At 40.9% G+C, this 23775-nt stretch overlaps 1 protein-coding gene and 1 pseudogene across 18 annotated transcripts in view; both read left to right on the top strand.

Moving 5' to 3' along the window:
* KLHL32 (kelch like family member 32) overlaps positions 1 to 23775 on the top strand; it is a 209616-nt gene that overhangs the window by 8011 nt on the left and 177830 nt on the right. For 7 of the 18 annotated variants that reach the window (XM_081530366.1, XM_081530362.1, XM_081530369.1 and 4 more), the window contains one exon: positions 1777 to 1913. The exons of the other annotated variants lie outside the window; for them this stretch is intronic. The gene's annotated coding sequence lies outside the window, so the exon portion shown is untranslated. The remainder of the gene's footprint in view (positions 1 to 1776; positions 1914 to 23775) is intronic. 18 annotated transcript variants of the gene reach the window in all.
* Positions 13674 to 13753, top strand: LOC145522155 (U4 spliceosomal RNA; annotated as a pseudogene).

Genomic DNA, 23775 nt, shown 5'->3' with positions numbered 1-23775 from the left:
GAGGTAACTCAGGAAGCAGTGGGAACTACTGGCAGCCTACCATACTGGTAACTTTTGTAGTATTAATAACAAAAAATATTTATAGAACGGTAGCATGAGCAGTAATTTTAGGAAACTATATACCCCATGGATTCAGTGGACATAAATTGGAGCAAACTTTGGGACATAGTCAGTAACAGGGAAGCCTGGTGTGCTGCAGTCCATGGGATTGCAAAGAGTTGGTTATGACTTAGTGACTGAACAACAAAACACCAAGCTAAGTTCTGTTTTTATCATGCAGTGAATTACAAAGCACTTCATTTACAGAAAAGACTGTTTCTTGTGCTACATGTGTCATTTGAGAAAAATGCACATTTAAGAAACTCATACATATATGCATGTATATATGTTTGTATTTATTTCAATTTTCTTTAAATGTGTTGCCATTTAATAATTCAGATATATGTTTAGTAGTTAGTAAGTAACATCAGTTTAGATACCTAAAATAAGGGCTTAGGGAATTTGTTCATGCTGAATTTGTGATCGTTTGTCAAAGACAGAATATCTTTACCTATTTCTTTACTCTCTAAGAAGCCAGAAGAGAATATAGTAAAATTTTTAAAAAGATTCTGTATATAGTAGATATTAATTACAGTGAGATGCAAATCCTAGGATGAAAAAATATGGTAGCCAAGAAGATATCAGTACCAGATCTTGTGTTTGCATCCAATTCAGATACTAACAAAGTTCTAAAATCATATTGCTAAAGAAAAAGAGCCTTTAAATATGAGCATATTCTCAACCACTTCCCAAGTGACAGCTGTGGTTATTATTTTAGAGATTTATGTTCATAATTGAGGTAGATATCCAAATGGAAGATATTTATTTTGATAGAGTCTCTCATTGACTTGCATCCTCATCTGTTCTGTCTGACATTCCCTGAAAGAGACTTTTTTTTAAAAAAAAGATGCTGTTTTTGTGATAGGCAGTAGTGTAGCTATAATCCAGTAACCCCTCAACAGCAAAGATTCACTAGTCTTTCTCAGACTGATGTCTTTGAGCTGATATGGCTGATTGTTTTTTTTTTTTTTAGAATACAGAGCCTAAAGATTCATGGAATGAAAGTTTTGGCTTTTCCTTCTATGGAAACATTAATTAACTACAGTCTGATTTAATTTGGGCATAGCTTATCATCTTTAGCTTTAGGTCAAAGCTGTTTATCATTTCCTGAAGGTATTTCATATCATCTAGAGATAGGGCTTCCCAGTTGGCCAGATATCATTTGAGAAACTTATGCACAGTCCTTAGGCCTTTCTACACAGCATTTAAGTTGACTTTTTACTGAAACTCTTACTAATTTGTGAATGCGTCATCCATAGGGTTTTATGGTTAAAATTTTCTTACCTTGTCATATTTCACAGAGTTGTCAACTTCTGATTTCTGTTTCATGTTGTTCTATCAATATTTCTCTCCAGAAGTCTGTAGTTAAATTATAGTCATTGCATATTATTAATTGCTTTAAAATGGAATATTGATATATTTAATGCAGGTAACTGCCAAGGGGTTTGTAAGTGTGGGTGGAACTCTTTGACCAGCACCTTCTCTCTTTGTGGCTGAAAGCCTGGTAAGCATGGAATTGGGACAAGAGGAGTCAGTTACATGGTTCAACTACATAGTAGCGTGAGCCGTATGTATTGCCTTTGTAAATGAGGACATACTTTGCCCTTGGACCTAATGGGGCATGAAATTCCCAGATCCCCTCAATATGTGCCTTGCTTACTGTGTTCTTCTTTTCAGGAGCTGTGTTCTTAGAGTTCTTCCTCTATGTTGACCCCGTTTTGGAAAATATCAATATTCTGTGATTGCTTCAGAATTTTGTTGCTGTCATTCTTTGCTCATGTGCAAACGTGCAGTGCCTCAATCGGAAGCTATTGGTATGCTGTTCGTTTTGTTTATTTATGTGTTGATTGATGAAGAGACAGAGGCAAGGATGAAAAAGGACCTCTTGTATCTCAATATTAAGTGAGCCCATTAAGTGGGTTGGACAGTAACCAATGAGGACGAAGATATTTAAGAAGCCCAGATATCACTGACTCAAGAACTTTTTTAGTTCTCTTCTCTTCTTATCTGGAACCTCATGGTTGACCTCAGGGCTGGGAGTGGAATGAGAGTTTCACGAGAGGGTTTTTCTAAATGATGGCAAAGCACTCATCAGTAGCTTAGCCAGGAAAGAGAATCTCACAAGAACCAGCCATATTTCCCTCCCAGGATTTCTGAGGGCAGTGCCAGTATTGATAAGGCCTCTTCTTAAGGCTGCTTTTACCTGTGGTTGCTTGGGTCCCAGGGCAGAACTGAGAATCCTTCACTGATCATATTTCTGCACATGAGGTGAGGCACAGTGAGGCGGATCAGGAGGGCAGGGGCCCTCGGAGTCAGAGTGTTCTTCTTTCCGGCTCTGCCAGGGGAGCTCTGTGCCCGAATCTCCTTTATAAACTGGGATAATAGAATCATGAGAACAAAATTGGATATGTTTTTAAAAAGCTCTGTTTATTAAAAAAAGAGCTATATTATTGGCTTGTTTGGCTGTTCTGGAACCTTGCTTTAGAAAATCATACTTGATCACTGTTCTGCAAGTAAGTCCAGCCCTAACGTTGCAACCAGGCTGATCCTCAGAAGGACCTGAAGTTGTTTTAAAAATACAGATTCCTGGAATCTCTATATTTTTTGTGTTGGAATCTCTATTGGTTGCTGAGCCCCAGTGTATTAGGATACCTTTCCTACCTTTCCTGAGTGATTCTCATGGTGGGTCTAATCCTGGAGCTGCAGGTCAAGAGCACAGGGACCTGGTCACACCCTGCTCCTATTTCTCGCTCCCAAGGACCCACTGGGCCCCCTGGATCTGGGCCTCAGTTTTCTTTCCATTCACACTTAGCAAAAAATAACACAGCAAATGAGTCCTGAGTCACAATGCTCTCTGGATAATCAATCGGCATTTAAACATTGCAGGCAATTCTTTACTAACCAAGTGCCCTGTATGAGAGTTGTAATGTGTGATTAACATCTCCACTGCTGAAACAGAACTTAGGATTTTCCACTCATTTGTGTACAACTAAATCAAGTGAATTACTGCAGAGAGCGTCTTTGTAAATATCCTCATTGCAATATTACCCAACATTGAAGTAGTTTGATTGATTTAAAAATGGACATTTCTTTGTGTGTGCTTAGTCGCTTAGTTGTGTCCTACCCCTCGTGACTGCATGGACTGTGGGCCGCCAGGCTCCTCTGTCCATGGGCTTCTCCAGGCACAAATACTGGAGTGGGTTGCCATTCTCTTCTCCAGGGGATCTTCCCAATCCAGAGATCAAACCCAGGTCTCCTGCATTGCAGACAGATTCTTGAGACCTGGGTTTGATCCCTGGGTTGGGAAGATCCCCTGAAGAAGGGAATAGCAACCCACTCTATTCTTGCCTGGAGAATCCCATGGACAGAGGAGCCTGCTGGGCTTTCGTCCATAGGGTCATGAAGAGTTGGACACGACTAAGTGACTAATACTCTTCCCTTTTAAGGGATCACACCAGACATTTCTGCACAAGATGAAATGAGATGCTTTTTATTTTATACCTTTTTAGATTTAGTGCATTGATGGTGATTACATGACATTATATAAGCCAAATGGAGAATACAATTTCCACAGGGGATGAAATCCTATGAGTCATTGATTAACAGTAGTGAACTGTGACAGAATAGTGTAGATCTTTACAGCAGGATTTTGGGAGCAGAGGAACCATAATTTTGAATTGTTGTTTGCTCTTTGTTTTAGGGACAGTTTAGAAGGTGTTTTGCAGGGATTTTTTTTATATAGGTTTTTAAATTTAATATTCTGTTCTTAGAAACTGGCTGAAACAGTGTGACTGTGTGTGTGCATTTTTTATGTCTGAGGGGAATTTCATGACTGTCTTAATTATCATCATCTTAAAGCATCAAAATACTTGACTATCAGGCATTTTGAGGAGACATGCAATTGTTAAGCACCAGCATATAGATAAGAAGAAAAGGAAGCCTTGTCATGAGACACTTATGAAATTATACATGATTTTGATCAGAGAAAATGATCAGAGTTATGCATTGTGAGGATGTTGCCTATTTATAAATATAAGAGAAGTCATTTTGAGGCATGTGAGTGTATGAAAGACAGGCAGATATCATACTTATATTTATTTGTCTGTGATCAGTGTAATCATTATTATGACTGTTGTGATGGTTTTTCTGTTATTAAGTTAGGTACAAACCAGCTTAATCCCTTTTGCAGGATTATTTTTGAGTTGAAGGAAAAGTCTTCGACCTAAAGAATGACCATTTTAGAACTGGAATTGTTTTGTTGAGTTACCTTTTCCTCCCTGGAAAATGAGATGGAATGATATGTTTAGAGCTTTACCAAATTGGAGTTAGGGTATACGCTTTCTTCTCCCTTTTGTGTCAAGGACAGGAGAGACAGACAGAGATGAGGGTGAAGTTAATTGTACAATTGTATTTACCATCAGTTGGTTTTTAAGGCTGCAGCTTCATTAGGTGGTTGCTGCTGCTGCTGCTAAGTCGCTTCAGTCGTGTCCGACTCTGTGCGACCCCATAGACGGCAGCCCACCAGGCTCCGCTGTCCCTAGGATTCTCCAGGCAAGAATACTGGAGTGGGCTGCCATTTCCTTCTCCAGTGCATGAAAGGGAAAAGTGAAAGTGAAGTCGCTCAGTTGTGTCCGACTCTTAGCGACCCCATGGACTGTAGCCTACCAGGCTCCTCCGTCCATGGGATTTTCCAAGCAAGAGTACTGGAGTGGGGTGCCATTGCCTTCTCCGCGTGCCATTGCCTTCTCCGCATTAGGTGGTTAGCACTTGGCTTTTCTGCCATTAGCAACTTTTTGGCCATCTGTGCCAAATTAGAGGCAGTAATGGCCTTGGGCACAGCTGCTGAGTCTACTATGTATTTCTAACTCATTTATTAATGATAATGATCACACGGAGAAGTCCAGTGGCCATATGTTTAGAATAAATCAAGGGAACCAAATAAACACATAGAAATTTAGAGGTGCAAGAAAGAAAAATCTGTGTTTTACATCGTGAAATGATGGGTATTGATAGAAATGTTCTAAAAGATTAAGTTAAATAATGATAGGTATTATTTAAATCTGCAGCGAGGAATTTAATGTTTTCTACTTTCATCTCCTTATGGTAGCTTTCTTCTGGTGGTTTGGTGGTTTAGTTGCTAAGTTGTGTCTGACTTTTGTGACCCCATAGACTGTAGCCTGTCAGGCTCCTCTGACTGTGGGATTCTCCAGGCAAGAATACTGGAGTGGGTTACCATTCCCTTCTCCAGGGGATCTTCCCGACCCAGGGATTGAACCTCAGGCTCGTGCATTACAGGAAGAGTCTTTACCATCTGGGCCACTAGGAAAGCTTTCTTCTAAGGAGAAATAACTACAGGAGAGACTGTCCTTGATTTTCAACACTTATTCATGATGCTTCATGGATTTTGCTCTAAAGTTGATATTTTTTATAGGGGGTGGAGCTCATTAATATATTTCAAAATTCATTGATTGGGCCTTTTCTCAGCTCAATAGCTCTATTAAGGAAAATCACTGAGAGATGAGTGACTGTCATTGGTGTCACTGCTCTTTTTTGTTGGTTCACTTGGACCAACAGCAGGACCTTTCCAGGCAGGGTAAGTCTGATGTCATTAGAAGTATAATTAAGGAGTTATAAGAAAATAAGCTGTTCAACAGTCCTACAGATAAAAAGAAGGCCAAGAATCAGGATTTTAAATAGACATTTCTAAATTTTGCGTGGCCAATTCATTCTCTAAAATACCCCAACTGATGAATATGTTGGAAGGAAACCCTGTAATGAAATTGACCTTTAAGAGAAAGTTACCAAAATTATGTGTCATGACTTTGGCATATATAATGTATTTTAGTAGCAAAGTTCCCAGTACATGCTTTTTAATTTTTTTCCTCCAAACCTGCCTCCTCCAGAGTTTGCCCATCTTTAGTTACTCAGGCACAGAGCCTTGTGGAGTCAACCTTGCTTCTTTCTTGAACAACTTACATCCAGGCAGTCAGGAGATTCTGTTGGTTTTACCTTCAAAATGCACCCAGAATCTGACCGTTTCTCACCATATTCCTGCTCCCATCATTGCCCCAGTCAGCACCAGCTGATGCTTAAACTACTGTAACAGATTCTCAGCTGGTCTCATTTGCCTCTTGTAGTAGTTAGTGTTAGTTGCTCAATCGTGTCTGACTCTGCGACACCATGGACTGTAGCCCTCCAGGCTCCTCTGTCCGTGGAAGTCTCCAGGCAAGAATACTGGAGTGGGTTGCCATGCCTTTCTCCAGACATCTTTCCCACCCAGGGATTGAACCCACATATCTGTGTCTGCTGCATTGGCGGGCTAATTCTTTATCACTAGCGCCACCTGGGAAACCCTTGCCTCTTGTAGACTGTTTCCAATACCACAGCCAGGGTGATCCTTCTAAAACCAGAGTTGGATCACCTTCCTCTTTTGCTCAAACCTCCAATAGATTCCATCCCAGGAAGCAGCACAGTCCACACCATCTTTCCCCTCCTATCCCCTGTCCTCATCTTCTACTCTTTCCTGTCCACTCCTGCCCTGGTCTCGCTGACCTCCTTTTCTGCTTTAGAACCTGTGTTGCACATTGTCCCAGGTTTTCCTGTGCCTAGACTGCTCCTCTTCGTGCCTGTCCACAGACTCCCTCCGTTACCTCCTTCAGGTCTTGGCTCAAATGTTACCTTCTCACTGAGGCCCACTGCGATCACCTACTGAAAATGTAAACTATTCCCCCCTCTCTTCATTCTCAGTTCTCCTTACTCTGAATTAGTGTCCCTTTTCCACAGCTCTCATCACTTTAAAGAACAGATTTATGGAGGGTTAATTTACAGACTGTAAGTGTACAGTTCAATAGTTTTTAGTCAATGTGTATAGAATTGTGCAGCTGTCACCTCAGCCCACTTTTAGAACATTTCTATCAATGCCCAAAGCTGCCCTGTGCCCCTTCACAGTTATTTCCACTCCCCCTCCACCCTAGGTAACCTTTAATCTCTGTATCAATAAATGTGCCCTTTCTGGACATTTGAATCTCCGGCTTCTCAGACTTGGTATCACCAGTGCTCAGGGAGTGTGGGTTAAAGGAGCTGGATATTTATGTAAAATTCAATTATTACCCTATTCAAGTGTGTCTGATCTTCTCTGTGGCTAACTAGGCTGTCATCTCAGTATGCAGTCCCCAAGCCTCTCAGTTTCTCCTTCCCGCCGGCTCCTGTGCCCTTCTCTCCCCTTTGTTCTTCTGGCCACTTTTCTGATTCAGGTCCTCAGCACTATAGCTTCTGTATTGATCTCTGTGAGCTTTCTTTTTTCTTCCATCCCTTCCTGTGGACTCTTGTCAGATCGATATCTTTGGAAACTTGGCTTTCTTTATCTCATTCTTCTTTCTAAAACCCTCCGGCAACTCTCTAAGACGTGTGGCTAAATTAGTCTCAAAAAGCGTTTCCCCACCTGCCTTCTAATTATTCACAGTGTGAACCATCTCCCTTTCTCAGACGTTGTGAGTAAACAGGCCTTCAGGAGGTACTGATTTCTCTGCAACCTCTAATTGTCTGATTCCTAAGCCTCTTTGTCGACTAACATGTGATTTAATTAAACAAAAAAAATCTTTAAAGCTTCTGGGAATTGGCTATTTAAAGGAATCCAGTAATTTATCTCTATTATAGTTTCTTATGTTGACTATCCTCAAAACAACTCTTCCAAACTTGCTTTATATGCACTTTTAAAAAAAATTTAACCAGGGGTTTCTCTGGCCACCAGTGTGGCGAAGAGAAGTTACAGGATTAATTCCATAGTGGAAACAACACCACGTGTCTGGCTGAGGCCCTCCAGCATCAGGAACAGTCCTTGGCTCTGTTTCTCTGTTCTGTGTTCACTGTTGTTCCCTGCTGGAGGGTACTGGGCGGGACTGGGGTCCACAGTGGAGACTTTTTCTTCTGGGATCCAGCCTTCTCATGTACTGCAGATGCTACACCCCACCTTCTCCATGCTGTTACTGATTTCAGCTGCTCTGGCCCTTTGTGATGACTGGTATATTAAAACAGTCTGTGGACCACAGTGTCCACCAGCCACTTCCCTCCTCCACAGCCAGGGGGGCTCTGGCTGCTTGTAGCTGCCTTTATTTTGTGTATCAGCAGTGGAGAGATGGTGCATCCATGGGATGGCTTTAGAGACGGACAGCTCGTATGTGGAAACCTGGTTCATTCTTTTACCAGTTATTTGGTCTTGGGAAAGTTATTTATCTCTTTGAACCTGAGTATCCTCATTTCTCCTCTGGAGACAGTTATCTCTACTCTGTGGTATAATTATGTGGATCAGATGCGATAATGTATATATGTTATCCTTGTTCAGCAAGGAAGTAAGCACTCAGTAAATTTTTTTTCGCTCAGTAAATCTACCGCTATGGTTATTCTTAAGCAGAGGCAGGAGGGCCTGGGAGCTAAGGTTGCTCCCCTGTTATTGGAGAGAGCAGTCTTTCTTCCTGTTATCACCTCTCCCTGGGTGTGGGGGTAATGAGAATGTCAGCAATTGTGTTTTGACTATCACCTCTGTTTTCCAGTATTCAGAGTCTAAAGCTGTGATTCATGGGCCACACCTGGTTGTGCTTGTATGACCCTAGTACTCTCATTTCAGGATGAAAAGTATAAAAGATCCTGTGTTGGTGTCACTTATTAAATATGCTGCCACTGGTGTTTTTGCTTATGAAAGCATCTCCAGTTTTCTTATTATTATTATTCTGTTCTGTCAAGAATGCTCATTTGGCACATAGTTATGGGGCATCTGTTCAGTGTCAGGCTCTGTGCCAAGTTCTGCTGATTCAGTGGTGAGGAAAACAGATCATAGCTTTATCGTCTTGGAGCTGACACTCTAGTGGAAGTGAGGGGCATTCCTCAGACGATTTCACAAATAAGGGTAAAATCACAATAGAAATAAATGCTGAGGCTCGTGGTGTTGGGAAAAGTGTAAAAAGGCTTTTGACCTGCTCTGAGGTGGTGGTGAGGAGGCCTTCCCTCAGAAGGTGGAGTTGGGGGTCTGAAAGATGTGACGAGATAATGAAAAGAAAGCCAGAGGGTGGAGAATGCTTCAGATAAAGGAGAAAAATTCATGTGCAGAGGCCCAGTGCAGTGTTAGGGGGAAAGTAGTGACAGTGGAGTGCAGTGGGGTGCTGAGAGCCAGGGAGAGGGAGCAGGGGAGCCGATGCTCGAGGGTGGGGAGTGCAGGACCGACCACACCTGGGTCTTTAGTCTAAAAACGGTGGGAGCCACTGAGGAGGGGTTTTAGTCAAGGAGTGACAGCACCTGGAAAGCTAACAGTGGCTTCTGATTGGAGGAGAGCACGCAGCGCTATAGGAAGGCGTGACCGTCTGTTGGCTCTGGTTCAGGTCAGAGAGGATCGTAGTAGCTTGGTGAAAGGAGGAGGCGAGGAAGAGAGAAGACCATTTAAGGGCTGCATAAAGGTAGAATTTTCAGGTCTTGGTGCTGGATCGGATATTGAGAATGAGGACCCTAAAAAGTCCTGGGTCTCTGAGGGTGGTGCTATTCTATAGAGCTGTGTGGGTGGAGGCACCATTTGCATGGTGGTGAATCCAATCCATACAGTTGGATGGTGGTGACGTCCGGTGCAGTTGGGTGTATGTTCGTAAAATTCATCAAGAAAGGGATTCTAGAAGAGGTGGTGGGTGGGTAGGATGGGTGAAGGAAATTATGTGTGCTTTTGGCAATATTAAATTTGAGCTGTCTTAAGGTGTTGAGCAATCCACTCCAGTACTCTTGCCTGGAAAATCCCATGGACGGAGGAGCCCGGTAGGCTGCAGTCCGTGGGGTCGCTAAGAGTCGGACAAGACTGAGCGGCTTGGCTTCACTTTCACTTTTCGCTTTGGTGCATTGGAGAAGGAAATGGCAACCCACTCCAGTGTTCTTGCCTGGAGAATCCCAGGGATGGAGGAGCCTGGTGGGCTGCCGTCTATGGGGTCGCACAGGGTCGGACACGACTGAAGCGACTTAGCGGCAGCAGCAAGGTGTTCAACTGAAGATGTCACATAGGAGGTTATTGTATGTTTGGTTATCATAGAAAACTCTGATACAGTTTTTAATTGGGGTTGGAATTGCCTAGAGATAAAGTAGACCACTGAACTCTGAACCTCACAGAACTGCAGCACGTAATGATTAGGTAGAGAGAGTGGAGCAAGAAAAATGTGTAGCTAGAGAGGAAGAGGGAAAACCAGGAGAGGATGGAATCACAGAAGCCTAGGAACTAGCAAGATTCAAAAGGAGAAAGCATGTATCCGCTTTGAATGCTGCCAATATCCAGTAAGTCAAGGACTGAAAATGACATTTGGATTTAATGTCAGTCAAGCTAAGGTACTCACGGTGGACTTGGAGACCAGAGACACCTGGCAGCCCAGGTCACTATGCCACCATGTAAATCCCAGAACCACACTGTAACTCTGAGCAGCCCCAAGAAGGCAGCACTTCCCAAAGGGTAGAACAGAAATTGAGTTGTAGGAAACAGAGGGTTAAGCTCTTAATTTTCTCCCACACCAGAGTTTGCAGTAAGGCTCATACCTGCTCTTGAGACAGTGTCTACTTATTCATTCAGCAGACTATGCTAGGTACTCTCATGAAAGCTAGGTGAGAGGTAGTCTGTGTCTGGAAGGCACTTACAGAACAGCGGAGAGGAAAGATGCAAGTCCATTACAAGTGTAATTGTCATCTAGGCCTTATGTACGCATGCCTAACACAGGCGCAAATTGTAGGAATTCAAAGAATGGAAAGCTGAGTAGAAGATCTGGAATCCACAATCAAAAATAGAAATATGAAATGCACAACCAAAACCAGCATATTTAGGGGCCAGAAGCCTCCTAGAAATCTGAGATAATTAACACCTTAGGATTTACTTCAGAGCATCACTGGTAGCTCATAGACTTTCTCAGGTGTTGCTTTTTTCCTTTGTATTTTTGCAAACAAATTTTCAAAGATTTGCTTACCAGGTTGAAATTTCAAAAAATAAATTTTTCTGAAAACTCTTTTAAAGGCGCAGCTTTTACGATTCATATGTTCCAATAGCAAACTAAATTTAACTGAAGTACCCAAAAAGTCAACACTGCTTTTGGTAGAAAATATAGTGAAAAATGTATGTCTTTGTTCTTTCAACCTGGATTGACTCTAGTTTTTTAATATTTTGAGAAATGTCCCTACTGAATAAGTGGAAGTGGTCAAATGTGGATTTTGATATTTGACTTAAGAAATATGATTCTTGCTTTTTTTGGAAGTCTGTTTGTATCTCCACTAAGAATTAACTGTACTTGATCTCATTCCTTAAATATTTCCTGAAGGACTTAAAACACATTTTATGTGAAATTTTAGCTCTGAGAAACTGGTTTTATAATGCAAAAGAGGTTTGATATGAGGGGGTAATCATAAAACAATTCAGGATAAGACTGCTGTTGTAGCTGACTTCACATAATTCATGAAAGCCCCTTTTATTAGCACCTCCCTGAAAGTGACCCTGGAAAAGCGCCTTCTCAGTTTTCCCTTTTGGGTTCCCTGCTGCACAGGGATCACCTGGAATGGTGCCTACCAGCCACTGTTTTTCTGTGTTTTACCCTTCACTTTTCCCACCTGCACCTCCCCCACTCACAAGGAAAATAGGCAAACACTTTCTTCTACTGAATTCTCAGTTTTCCTGTGTTGTGTATGGGTGGGATGGGGGTCGGATGGGGAAAGTGGTTGTCACATACCTTTTTGAGAATTTAATAAATTCCTCTTTCCTGTACAAAATGCATGCATGCTTGCAGCTTCAGAAAAAGAGCGGCACAGAACAGCAGGGGCTGTCGTGTGCTTGAAGTCTGTTTATGGATTGCACGTTGGAATCTTCTGCTGTGACCATCCTGGGCACCAGGATCTGAAGGTGCTTTCTCAGACATGTCTTTCATTGTAGTAGTCTCTTGCTTTAGGGGCTTCCCAGGTGGCGCTAGTGGTAAAGAACCTGCCTGCCAATGCCTGAGACAGAAGAGATGCAGGTTTAATCCCTGGGTCGGGAAGATCCCTGGATCTGGAGGAGGGCATGGCAGCCCATTCCAGTATTCTTGCCTGGAGAATCTCCATGGACAGGAGCCTGGTGGGCTAGTCCATAGGGTCGCAAAGAGTTGGACACAACTGAAGCCACTTAGCACGTATTTGTTTTAGAGCCAGTGGTGACTGCACAGTTGGTGCTCTTAAGTTCTGACACTGTGCCATTTGCAGCCGAAGGTCAACTGACCCTGCTTATCCCAGGCATCACATCTGGCACTACTCCCAGCACTGTGGCTGTCCCCCCTTGCTGTCTTTCCAGTTCGTGCCCTCCTGCATATGTTTGATCCTGAACATGTGTGCCTGACCCCTGGCTCAACGTGATTGTACCTCCCTCTCATTCTAAGATCTGTGCACCAAGGTTTAGTGCCATGCTTATTTCCTCCATGAAAACCCCACTCCTGATTAGCTCTGCCAGAGAGTATTTTTCCTTATTTTAGTTCTCATTTACTTGCCACTCAGTTTTCTACATAGCTATGTGGTGAAGCCTTCTGTTGTTCTTTGGTCAGTTTGAGTGTTTCCTTAATTAGAAAGTGTATCAATGACACGAGCAAAGTCCCACAGTGTCAGAGCAGGAAAGGACATTAGTAGTGGAATCCTTCATCTTTTATTCCTCTAGCAAAAAAGTGGCAGTAACTTACAGCTCTGATGAGTTTGTGTATGTATGTATGTATGTATGTATGTATGTATGTGTGGGTATGTTAAGACTATCCTTTCAGGGTCATATGAGAATCCCAAGGAGGGGGAGAGAGAGGAAAATGCATAGAGAGATTGAAAAAGCCTTTCTTCAGGTGATTCCGATGTCCCTGCCTCCCTCTCTACCACCATCACTAATCCTCTCCTGTCCCCCATCTGTGAGAATCACTCCCTAATGCAGACTGGCTTCTGAGCTAGCCTGGGAAATAAGTAGGCAACCTGTTTCACCTCTTCCTTGTCCACGTGCTTTGCTTAAAAATTAAATGAGCAATCAGTGCCAGTGATTAGGAGGGAAAAGAGACAGGAAGAATAGAGAAATGAATTCTCTGTGGATTGTCTGCTCCAGTCTACCCACTGAAACACACATCTACATACCTTTACACACATTTGAACACACTTGTGTATCCCTTACCCATGCACACACATTCTCATTCCCCTATTTTTTTTTTGTAAAAATATATTTGATTTATAGTAGATGCAGATTTCCATATTTTAGGGGTTAAAAGGACTTACAGGAGAGCTCCTAAAGCACTGGGTCTCTTGGTGGTATTCTCACAGGATCCGAGTGGTGGTATGGTCTTCTATGGCTGGACCTCTGTGTCCATGGGATCTACACGCACAGAGGACCAACCAAGGGATGTGAGCGCCTGTGGATTTTGGTGTCTGCAGTGGCTCCTGGAATCAGTCCCCGGTGGATATTGAGGGGCACAGCTTTACCTGTTTTTGCTGAGCCTCACATTGGATAATTTCTCATAGGCCACAGAGAACTCTCCAGACTGATTTGAGTTGGATCACACTACTGTCCACATGAAAAAGCAAGCTTTGTGCAGTGGCAGTATCGTAGCCAATGAGGTTTATCCCAGCCGTGATTATTGCTAATTGAAAACTTTTCACATGAGAAAGCAGAAGCATGGAGAAGCAAAGTGGCTTATCCAAGGGAGACAGGGCTGGGGCCAGGACACAGGTCTCCCAGACTTTTCGTTTGTTGGTCGGTCTTCTTTGGTTTCATAGTCCCTTTGGTGTCTCACACAGGACACATTTTTGTAAGCCTTCCCTTCTTTTTAAAGACTTTGAGCTCCTGCTCTTATTCCTTTGCCATAGGCACAGACACTCACCCCAGCCATCTGGGGAAGGGAAAAGTCATATCTGGCAGGGGAATGAGTATGCAGATGAATTCTTTTTATAATTACCCGGAACAAGGTTGTTGAAGGTATGAGTTATTTAGCCAGCTTCTTCAGATTTAGATTCAAAAGCCGTTCTCATATTCAGAAAATATTTTATTTTGTACAAAACCCTCGGGACATTCATTCTTTCTCAATCTGTGATCTCACTTTTCAGCATGTCTCTCTGGCTTTGGTAGCTCATTGAAAGCTCGTACACTACCAGCATTAACTTGACCCCCAGCTGAATTTTTTGCCTGTCAGCTCCTGTCCTCCAGGCTGTTGCTCATGGTTATATCAAAGATGGGAGCAGCTGGAATCAGATGCCTGTGATTATTAAGACAGTAATTACTGATCATGCCGACACCAGCAATCGTAACTAGTGCTTGAATAATTGAAAATGTTACCTACGAGGCAAGCAGCGATTCAAGGTGTCAGAAAAAAAGGCATTATATAGAGTAGCCTAGGCAGTAATAAAAGGGCTTCCCTGGTGGCTCAGCGGTAAAGAATCCGCCTGAAATGCGGGAGATGAGGTTCATCGCTGGGTCAGGAAGATCCCCTGGAGAAGAAAATGGTAGCTCGATTCAGTATTCTTGCCTGGGGAATCCCATGGACAGAGGAGCCTGGCGGGCTGCAGTCCATGGGGTCACAAGAGAGTCGGACATGACTTAGCAACTAAACATGACAGTGACAGGAAATAATGTAATGTTTTCATTCTTGTTTTTTTCAGATATTCTGGCTAAAATTGCTCTGTGGAGGTAATTATCTTTGAAACCAGTTGTCTTTTTTAACTTCTTTACAAAATAAAGTTATAATATCTGGAGGAATGCTGTTTAGGGCGAACAAGTTAGTTTTCTTCGCTTCATCAGGTTATTGTGAGATAGATAAATGCTTCATGTGCTGCAGAATGAGTACATCTGCTGGAGTGAATTTGATGAGGTTGTTTGCTTACATTGCACTTCCATGTGTAGAAAGTATGTTCAAACTCATCATTTCACTTAATGTTAGTGAAAGTATTTGTGGAAGAAGTTGTTTTACCCTGTCTTAGGGAGAAGTGAGTGTTGGCTAAGAAAGGCTGATTGATTTGCCCAAGTTACACAAATCATACATTGTGAGGTTAGGTTAGAATGTAAGATTTGTTCATGATTTCGTAACACTTTCCAAATTTGTCAGGTGGCAGAAAATTCTGTAAAATATGTTTGCTATATTTCTAGTATTTAGGGGAAAATATAAGAGATACTGTCTTCTTTGGAGGAATCTTTTGGATCTAATCTTTATCAAAAGAATAAATAGTCACAGGAAGGGAAAAAATGCTTTTAATACACTTGTAAAATTTTCTTCCCTGGAAGACTGATTGTTTTTACTCTTACATTTATAACTGAGTGAGTGAGTGAGTCGCTCAGTTGCGTCTGTCTCTTTGTGTCACTCTCGTGTCTGTGTCCCCATGGACATAGCCCACCAGGCTTCTCCACCCATGGGATTCTCCAGGCGAGAATACTGGAGTGGATTGCCATTCCCTTTTCTGGGGATCTTCCGGACCCACGGATTGAACCCAGGTTTTCTGCATTGCAGGCAGACTCTTTACTGTCTGAGCCATCAGGGAAACCTATAACTCTAAGAATATAACTCTATTTTGATAACTCTTTTCACGTATAGAATATGATTACCCTATATTGGATGTTCCCATATTTTTGTATTGAATTTGTAAATCTCTTGTTATGACCTACTCTCAAATATTGTAGTTTTAATTTGGAAAGCTTTTCTTTGAGAAATTTGATGTAGCTTCCCATATTTCATTTTTATGTGTTATTTTTGATCATTACCCCCTTATCTCAGCACATTGCTGTGCCAGCTCTTCGTGCTGGTGTAGACAGTGCATAGCAGGGCCAACTCTTAACACTTTTCAGTGCTCACCTGCGGCCATTGAACCCATAGCAGTGCTTTTTCTCCCGGAGAGGTGGAAGCCCACAGCCAACTCCCTTAGAGCTGAAATCCCAGGATGTACCCTAAGATTGAGGCATGTCAGGAGAACATTTTGGGGCAAGCTCTTCTGTATGTCACAGACCTTATGGAGAGAATCAAAGCTTACAAGCTTAGTTCCAACCCAGTGGGCCAGTGTCAGAGCAAAAGCTTGCATCCAAGTACAACATAGTGTCTGCCACCAGATTGTCCTCTGGCCCAAGTCCATGTGGACTCAAGCCCAAGTTCTAGAAAGGGAGGTATTCTTTACAATGAGCAAGGAAGATAATACATTGGTTGAAATCTCTAAGGGATCCTGAATACATGGTAGCGTTGTAGTAGTGGACTGTGTTGGCACTTAGAATTGTGGTCATTTTAGGAAAGGGTACCTTTGGGTGGTGAGTACTTCAGATGAGTGTCTTTGTAGCATCTCAGGACTGTCATGAGCTTTATTGCCACTGTCAGTGATTTTAGCAGGAGCCTGTGCCCTCTGGGGTACACATCCGTAGATTCAGCAGTGGACATTGTTGCACAGTAGACAAGTGAGAATAGGGGTGCTGAGAGGAAGTTTATGTTTTTGTGAGTCCATGAGATACATCCTAAAACTGACAGCCTGTCTTCCCTTTGCAGTTGGAGTTTCCAAAATTATAGGTGTGGGTGCAAGACCAGAAAGGAAATGTAACAGTTTCTGGAGTCCTAGTTTTTACTGAAGTGCCTGAGAAATAAAGAGTGTGTATGAATGATAAGATGTGATTTAGTTTGTTTTATGAAAAAGTATTCACTTTACTGAAGAAATATCAACAGAATTAATGTTTCAAACATTTTAAATGTGGGTTGAGGACAAAAAAAATCTATTTTGAAAAATTGGTATGTATCATTCTAACCAACATAACCATTCAAAATTATTATAGTATTTTCAGTTTCTACTGAAAGTTATTTTTTTACATAAAGCCTTCACCCAGATCCCATTTAGCTTGCTTGATTTTTTCATATCACTTATCACTCTCTGGCGCACCCTATAATTTACCTATTTGCCATGGTTATGGTTTATCTTCTCATGTGTAAGTTAAGCTCTATGGGGAATGCATTTTGTATGTTCTGCTTGCTGATATATTCCAAGTGTCTAGAAAAATGCCTGAAATGTGGAAGCACTCAGCAAATACTTGTTGATTATTAAGTCAAAAATCTATGAACTTGGAATTATATGTGTTTTGTGAGGAAGAGACAGTGAAGCATAGGGACATAGAGAACTCTTTTATGAGATAGATCGTTGGACAGATTACCTATGGGTGAGTGTGTAGTTGTGGCAGGCTACTTTCAAATTTGTGATTTTTAGCTTATGCTTTGGCTCTTCCTAAGCCTCCAGCTCAGCAGCAGATGCCAACCCTGCTCTTACAGACCTGGAGGAAGATCTTAATGAGATCACCACTCTTACTTTTATTTCCTTTCCTACTCATCCAGATACTTTGTTTCATACCTTAGTTATTAAAAAGAATAAAATTTAACTTGATTCAGATTGGCTGGCAAAGGAAAAAGAAAGGGGCTAGCCATTAAATGAACCAAGAGCAATTACAGGATGACACATACCTTTAGGCTCCAGATACTAAGAGAGGGGGGATATGTTTCACTCTAAACGTGCTTGGCAATTTTTGTAAAATGTGAAGTTTGATTAGTTACTTGATTTAAAGCATTTATGAGTAAAACAAAACCCCTTGTTCCGAAACATCAGTACAATTCACTTCTTTATACTGGATAGAGCTGGTATAAAGAAATCCCTCTCTAGATTTTCATTGAAAAGGATGCTGTGTAATGAATGTCCTGAGCAGTGTCTTCCAGGGATCTTTCCAGGGTTATCAAAGCACCTTCTCTAGGCTTTTATTCACCTTATGCTTTAGTATGTAGAGTGGCAATAATTTGAAGGTACAGATGAGGAGATATGATAGAGTTGAAGTCTGTAGCCGTCTTTACTCTGGTGTTATTTAATGACGACAGCTAGAACTTTTGTTGATTTTATGTTCTTAGCATTGTCCTTAATATTTATACTGGCTTCTTAAACCTCTGTAACGATGCTGTGAGGTAGGTAGTGTTATTAACATCATTTTATAGAAACAGAAAACAGACACAGAAGGATTACATCCTTGTCCAAGGTCATATTGCTAGTGGGCGGGGAGTTGAAACCAGACAGTTTCATGATAATATTTGCAGTTATCCTTGTGCTAAATGCCTTTTTGAAGCCAAAGACTAGATTTTAGAGGGTCCACAGAGAAATGGTTATGCTGAATATTTTCCAGAAAATTATCTCTGATACCTGACATCTTGGAAATTATTGACCATTTATGAAAGAAATTTTTGCTTACTGGAAATCCCTGGAGTCTAGCTATTCTGCATTGCTCATTCAGATGGCAACACAGTCTGTGACTAGGGTATGAACTCTAGTCAGACTTTGCTGGGTCCTTAATCCCAGCTCTGTCACTTACTAGCTCACTGACCTTGGGACAGTTATATTTACCTCAAACTTGATGTTGGGTTGATATTGGAATCTGTTTGGTAGATACCTGGAGGTGGCATTCTTGGCAATTTCCCCAGAGAGACTCAAAGTTCTTGTTGTTTTTAATGGTATGTGGATAAAAAGTTTTTAGCTAAGACATTAAATAGTTCCTGGGACTTAAAATTTTTGTGATGTCAGTGGCCAAGTCTGTTTTTCTCTTCTACAGAATTATCAAAACCATAGGATACAATTATGGTGTGCTTTCTTCATGAAATAAAAATGGTGGTTTTGTTTTACTTCGAGTGTATAGCACTATATACCATATATCCTGTAAGAGGTAGAATATCACCAAAGGGTAATAATGTCTTCATTAGAAAATACACTTAAAAACTGTGTGATAGATTTGGCGCATTGGGAAAATTAGGATTGATAAAGAATTCTACTTCAGTCATTGTGAAATACCAAACATGATGGATTTGACAGCCTTCCCCCCTCCCTGAACTCCCCCACACTCTTCTCTCTGAGATTTGTCCTCCCACTTGTTGAGCCCACCTAAGCCTATTGACTGAGCCAAGAAAACAGACTCCACTCTCCTCCTCCTCTTCTGACTCATGCCAAAAAATCATGGAGCAATTCAAAACATGTCTCAAATCACAAAACATAATGTGGAAAACTTTCTTGTCTGACTTGGGACTATTCTTTCATATTCTTTTGTCATTAGTGATGTTTTAGATGAACTTCATTTCTTCAGAGATCTCCCTGACCACTCAAACCAGACATGCATCGACTCTGTCACATCACATCGTTTTGTTCAGTGTTGCCCCAAAGTTTTAAAGTCACATTAATTTGTAAATGAAATTTGGATTTCTTTTTGGTTTTGATATCTTGGTTAGGATTACGTGCATATCCTGTAAAAGACTTGTAGTGCCTTTTTAATGACAGAGAAAAGTGTTTTTGGAGATGTTTGGACTGCATTTGTGATAAAACTGCATTAACTTCCTGAACAATAACTATTTTATAAACAATTCATTTTTTACCAAGTCTTCTGGGGCAAAGTTCTTTGTTACACAGAGATCAGCAGGACATGGTCCCTACCCCTGTAATTCATAAAGATACCAGTTAAGGTGCAGCTCAACTCAGCTCAACTCAACTCAGCTCATGCCCACATCCTTTCTTATACTTTACATCTCTTTTGTAAAAGAAAATTATGCTTTAAAAAGCAGTAGCTTTTATCACTTGTCATGTTAGGGAAAAAGAGACATTTTGTTTTACAAAGTCATTGTAATCTTACTCTTTTACATGCCGTCCTGGCATATGGTAAAAGCAGTTTAAATGTTGAATGAGTGAGAGAGATGCTTAGTGAATAGTTATAGTAAATTCTTTGTTATTCAAGCCTGGTCAGTTCTCTGTTTTCATGGAAAACCAAATATTGTGTCTGAGAGAATTAGCATGTTTATTATGAGATGAGAAGTGCAACACACTCAAAGATATGGGGGCTTCTGTTATACTTTTGTAAAATAAGAACCCTATACAGCTGGAGATGCAGGATAGCTTACTGATTAAAAAGAGTGGGTCTGGATATAGACTGCTTCCCAGGTGGCACTAGTGGTAAAGAATCCACCTGCCAGTGCAGAGATGTGGGTTCGATCCCTGGGTCAGGAAGATCCCCTAGAATAGGAAATGGCAACCCACTCCAGTATTCTTGCCTGGAAAATTCCATGGGCAGAGTAGCTTGGTGGGCAGTAGTCCATGGGGCTGCAAAGATTCGGATGTGACTGAGAGACTGAGCACTGGTACTAGGATGTAGACTACCTACCTAGGTTTTCACCCTAGCTCCCATACTGGTTGTATAACCTTCCTGAAGTTACTTAATTTCTCTAAACGCTGATTTCCTAATCAGGAAAATGGGCATAAAATAGGACTTACTAAAAGGGTTTCTTGTTAAAGATGGTGGACTGAACACATGTCTACATTGCATCTTCAGCTGGTACAGAGTTCTTATTTTACAAGAGTATAACTTAGAAGCCTCTTTACCTTTCAGTGTCTTGTACTTTTCATCTGGAAAGCCTCCTCCTCTCTCTCTGCATCTTTCAGTGCTCCTCCACTTACCTTCCTCCACTATTCTAACCAACATCCAGCTTGCCTTTGGTAGGGCAATGTGGTGCAGCAGAATGTAGCGGATGGATTTGAGTCTCAGCTTTACCAGTTCCCAGTTTTTTTTTTTAAAAAAAAACCTCAAGCATTTTAGCTTGCTGGGCCTCTGCTTTTTCTTTGGAAAAAATGGGTCCATAATTCTTATAATGCTAGGTCAATGTAAGAACTATATGTAATATTGCATGTAATCCTAGCTTCTTTATTTAAGTACTTGAACTGTGGTGCTTCACCAATTTTAATGCTTCTTGCACATGTGAGATACATATCAGCTTTTCAGTACATCAGTAATCGATTTAAGGTACAACTTCAATTGTAGAAATTGTAAAATGAGAGGAAATTGTGAATCTCCTAGCTGAAGAAAATGCAGAATGTCTTGTACTATTAGGATGATGCTAATGTGGATATTATGCCTTGGTGCTAGTGGTAAAGAACCCTCCTGCCAATGCAGGAGACATAAGAGGCACAGATTCAATCCCTGGGTCAGGAAGATCCCCTGGAGGAGGACTTGGCAACTCACTCTGGTATTCTTGCCTGGAGACTCTCATGAACAGAGGAGTCTGCTGGCCTACAGTCCATGGGGTCACAAAGAGTCGGACGTGACTGAAGCTACTTTGCATTCTTTGTGGATGTTATCCTTTACTTAAAGATTATAAATTATTTGAACGACAGAGACCATTTTTAATGCTTTTGTGTCTGTCATCACATCTTGTTCAGTGAATACTGGAAATATATTAAGCCTTTAGTAGATACTTGAATGGATGAAGAGTCCATGTTTTAAAATTTAACAGTAAAATTTTCTCTGTTTGAAAATGGAGTTTGGATTACATCTAGATCATATGTTAGAAGACTGTGAACTGAATATTTTCTATCTGTTAGAAGGCAGTCATTAATAAGAATGTTCATTCATTGTCTGAATAATAACTTTTTCATACAGATTTTTTTAATGAAATAAAATAATTATATAAATGTAGCATATTGTTTTTTCCACACAATATTTTTGTCATACAAATATTTTTATATACTCAAGATCTGCATTTTACCATCTATAGAGATGCAAATGGTTGGTTTAATTTTCAGTGGTCTGAGAACTATAAGAATTTCTTTAATGAAAAGTTTTCATGGCAACATTTTTAAAAAGCACATTAGGATGTTATAATTGCAGGTTAGGTTATTTTGACAAGACTGTGTAACTGATCCAAGCATTTTATGTTTCTATTCATAGAAGAGTGATGGAGCTAAAAATTAAAGAACTGGAAAGGGGTGTGTTAATGTGACTGGAAGAACTGACTTAAACATTATATTTTATTTTGGTTCACAAGGTCTCCAGCTGTATTCATGAGGGTAACTGCATATTCATCTTTGTTCTCACTAGAGGAATTTTTAATATTCAGTGCAGCATTTCCTTTTAGGGCATGCATTTTGATAGTATGGGCTTCACAGGTGGTTCAGTGGTAGAGAATCCACCTGCCAGTACAGGAGATCAGGATTCAATCCCTGATCTGGGAAGATCTCCTGGAGAGGGAAATGGCAACCCACTCCAGTATTCTTGCCTGGGAAATACCATGAGGAGCCTGGTGGGCTACAGTCCACAGGGCTGCAGAAGAGTCAGACACAACTGAGTAACTTAACAACAACATTTTGATAATATTCATTAAAACATTGTGATTTAATACATGCAAATGAGCTGGCCTTATGATCGCATGTTCTTCATTCTAAAACAGGGATACATTATACTTTTACTTTTTCTACTTTGGGGGATTTTGTGAGAATAATTGTAGTCCCAGGGGATTCAAGATAGTGAGCAAAATAGATATGGATCCTGTCTATGTAGACAGGATGATCAAATTATTTATGATCGAAACTGGAAAACTACAGAGAATAAATGGGGGTGCAATTTGTAATTACACTGGGACAATAGACAAAATTATGGCTACTCCAAGATGGCTCATTCTCCTTAAAGAACTCACTGTCTTGGAGTGGGGCTAGGGGTAGAAACGAGGCTAAGCCAATAGCTTCTAACCCCCTTTCCCAAAGAAGTAATTATATAGAGTGCTAATTATGCTGTGTGTTTGAGTGTATAGGTGTTATTGGAGCTCATAGAAGAGTAAGGAACTAGGACCTTGGGGAGTTTTAGGGATGGCTTCCCAGAGGAGGTGACCTCTGGGACTTGCAGGATGAATAGGAGCTAAGTAGGTAAAAAGGACATAGGAAGTTCTGGGCAGAGAAGATGGTTGGTACCAGTATACTGAAGGGTGGATGAGTGGATCTGCATGATAGATGCTATACCATACTAGATGCTTTCAAATATGTAGAATGTGGAATAGAATAGTATAGAAGACCTAGAAACTCTGCTGCATGAGCTTTCATAGATTCCATGGATATTGGCGCTCTTTTCCTAACTAGATACATGTGGTTTCCTATCACCCTATTCAAAACAATTGATGATTTGATGTGTCCCCTAATTTTAAAAGGATTTGCTTTCTCCCTATTATGAGTATCTAGTTATCTGGGATTATTGTGCTGGGTCAGTTTATACTAGCTTTGTGTCCTGGTGACCCTTAGTGAAATCTAGCTACGAAAAGATATTTATTTAACTTTTTGTCTCTTTTTTTTCTCCCTCTCATAGGATAATAAATACTCAGTAGATCATTATATACCGATTTATGGCTTATATTGTTAAGATCTTACTGACTATTTCTTCTTTAATTTTCACACAATCTATATATTTTGATTTTAGTGTGACTTCAAAAGTAGTAGTTTTATGATTTATGATAAAACTTAGAATTAGAGCAGAATAATTAAGAGTACAAACTTTGGAGACAAACAGTTTTGATCCCTGAGACTGCCAATTTCTAGTCCTGTGCCTTTTGTGAATTACTTATACCCCTGGGTTTTTATCAATAAAATGAAAAATGATATCATCCACATTAGGTTGTTGTGAGTGTTAAATGAGATCATGCATATGAAGTACCTCTTACTGTTAAGAGCAAAGAAAGCATTTGGCTTGGGGTAGTAGGTAAAGTTTGAACATTCTTTGGCATTGCCTTTCTTTGGGATTGGAATGCAAACCGACCTTTTCCAGTCCTGTGACCACTGCAGAGTTTTCCAAATTTGCTGGCATATTGAGTGCAGCACTTTCACAGCATCATCTTTTAGGAT

Source organism: Giraffa tippelskirchi, chromosome 9 (assembly GCF_054371585.1).
Source record: "Giraffa tippelskirchi isolate mGirTip1 chromosome 9, T2T-mGirTip1v1.2.pri, whole genome shotgun sequence".
In the NCBI taxonomy this organism is placed as follows: Eukaryota; Metazoa; Chordata; class Mammalia; order Artiodactyla; family Giraffidae; genus Giraffa; species Giraffa tippelskirchi.
Note: the sequence above shows the minus strand (reverse complement) of the source record. Positions and strands in the feature narration are given on the sequence as shown.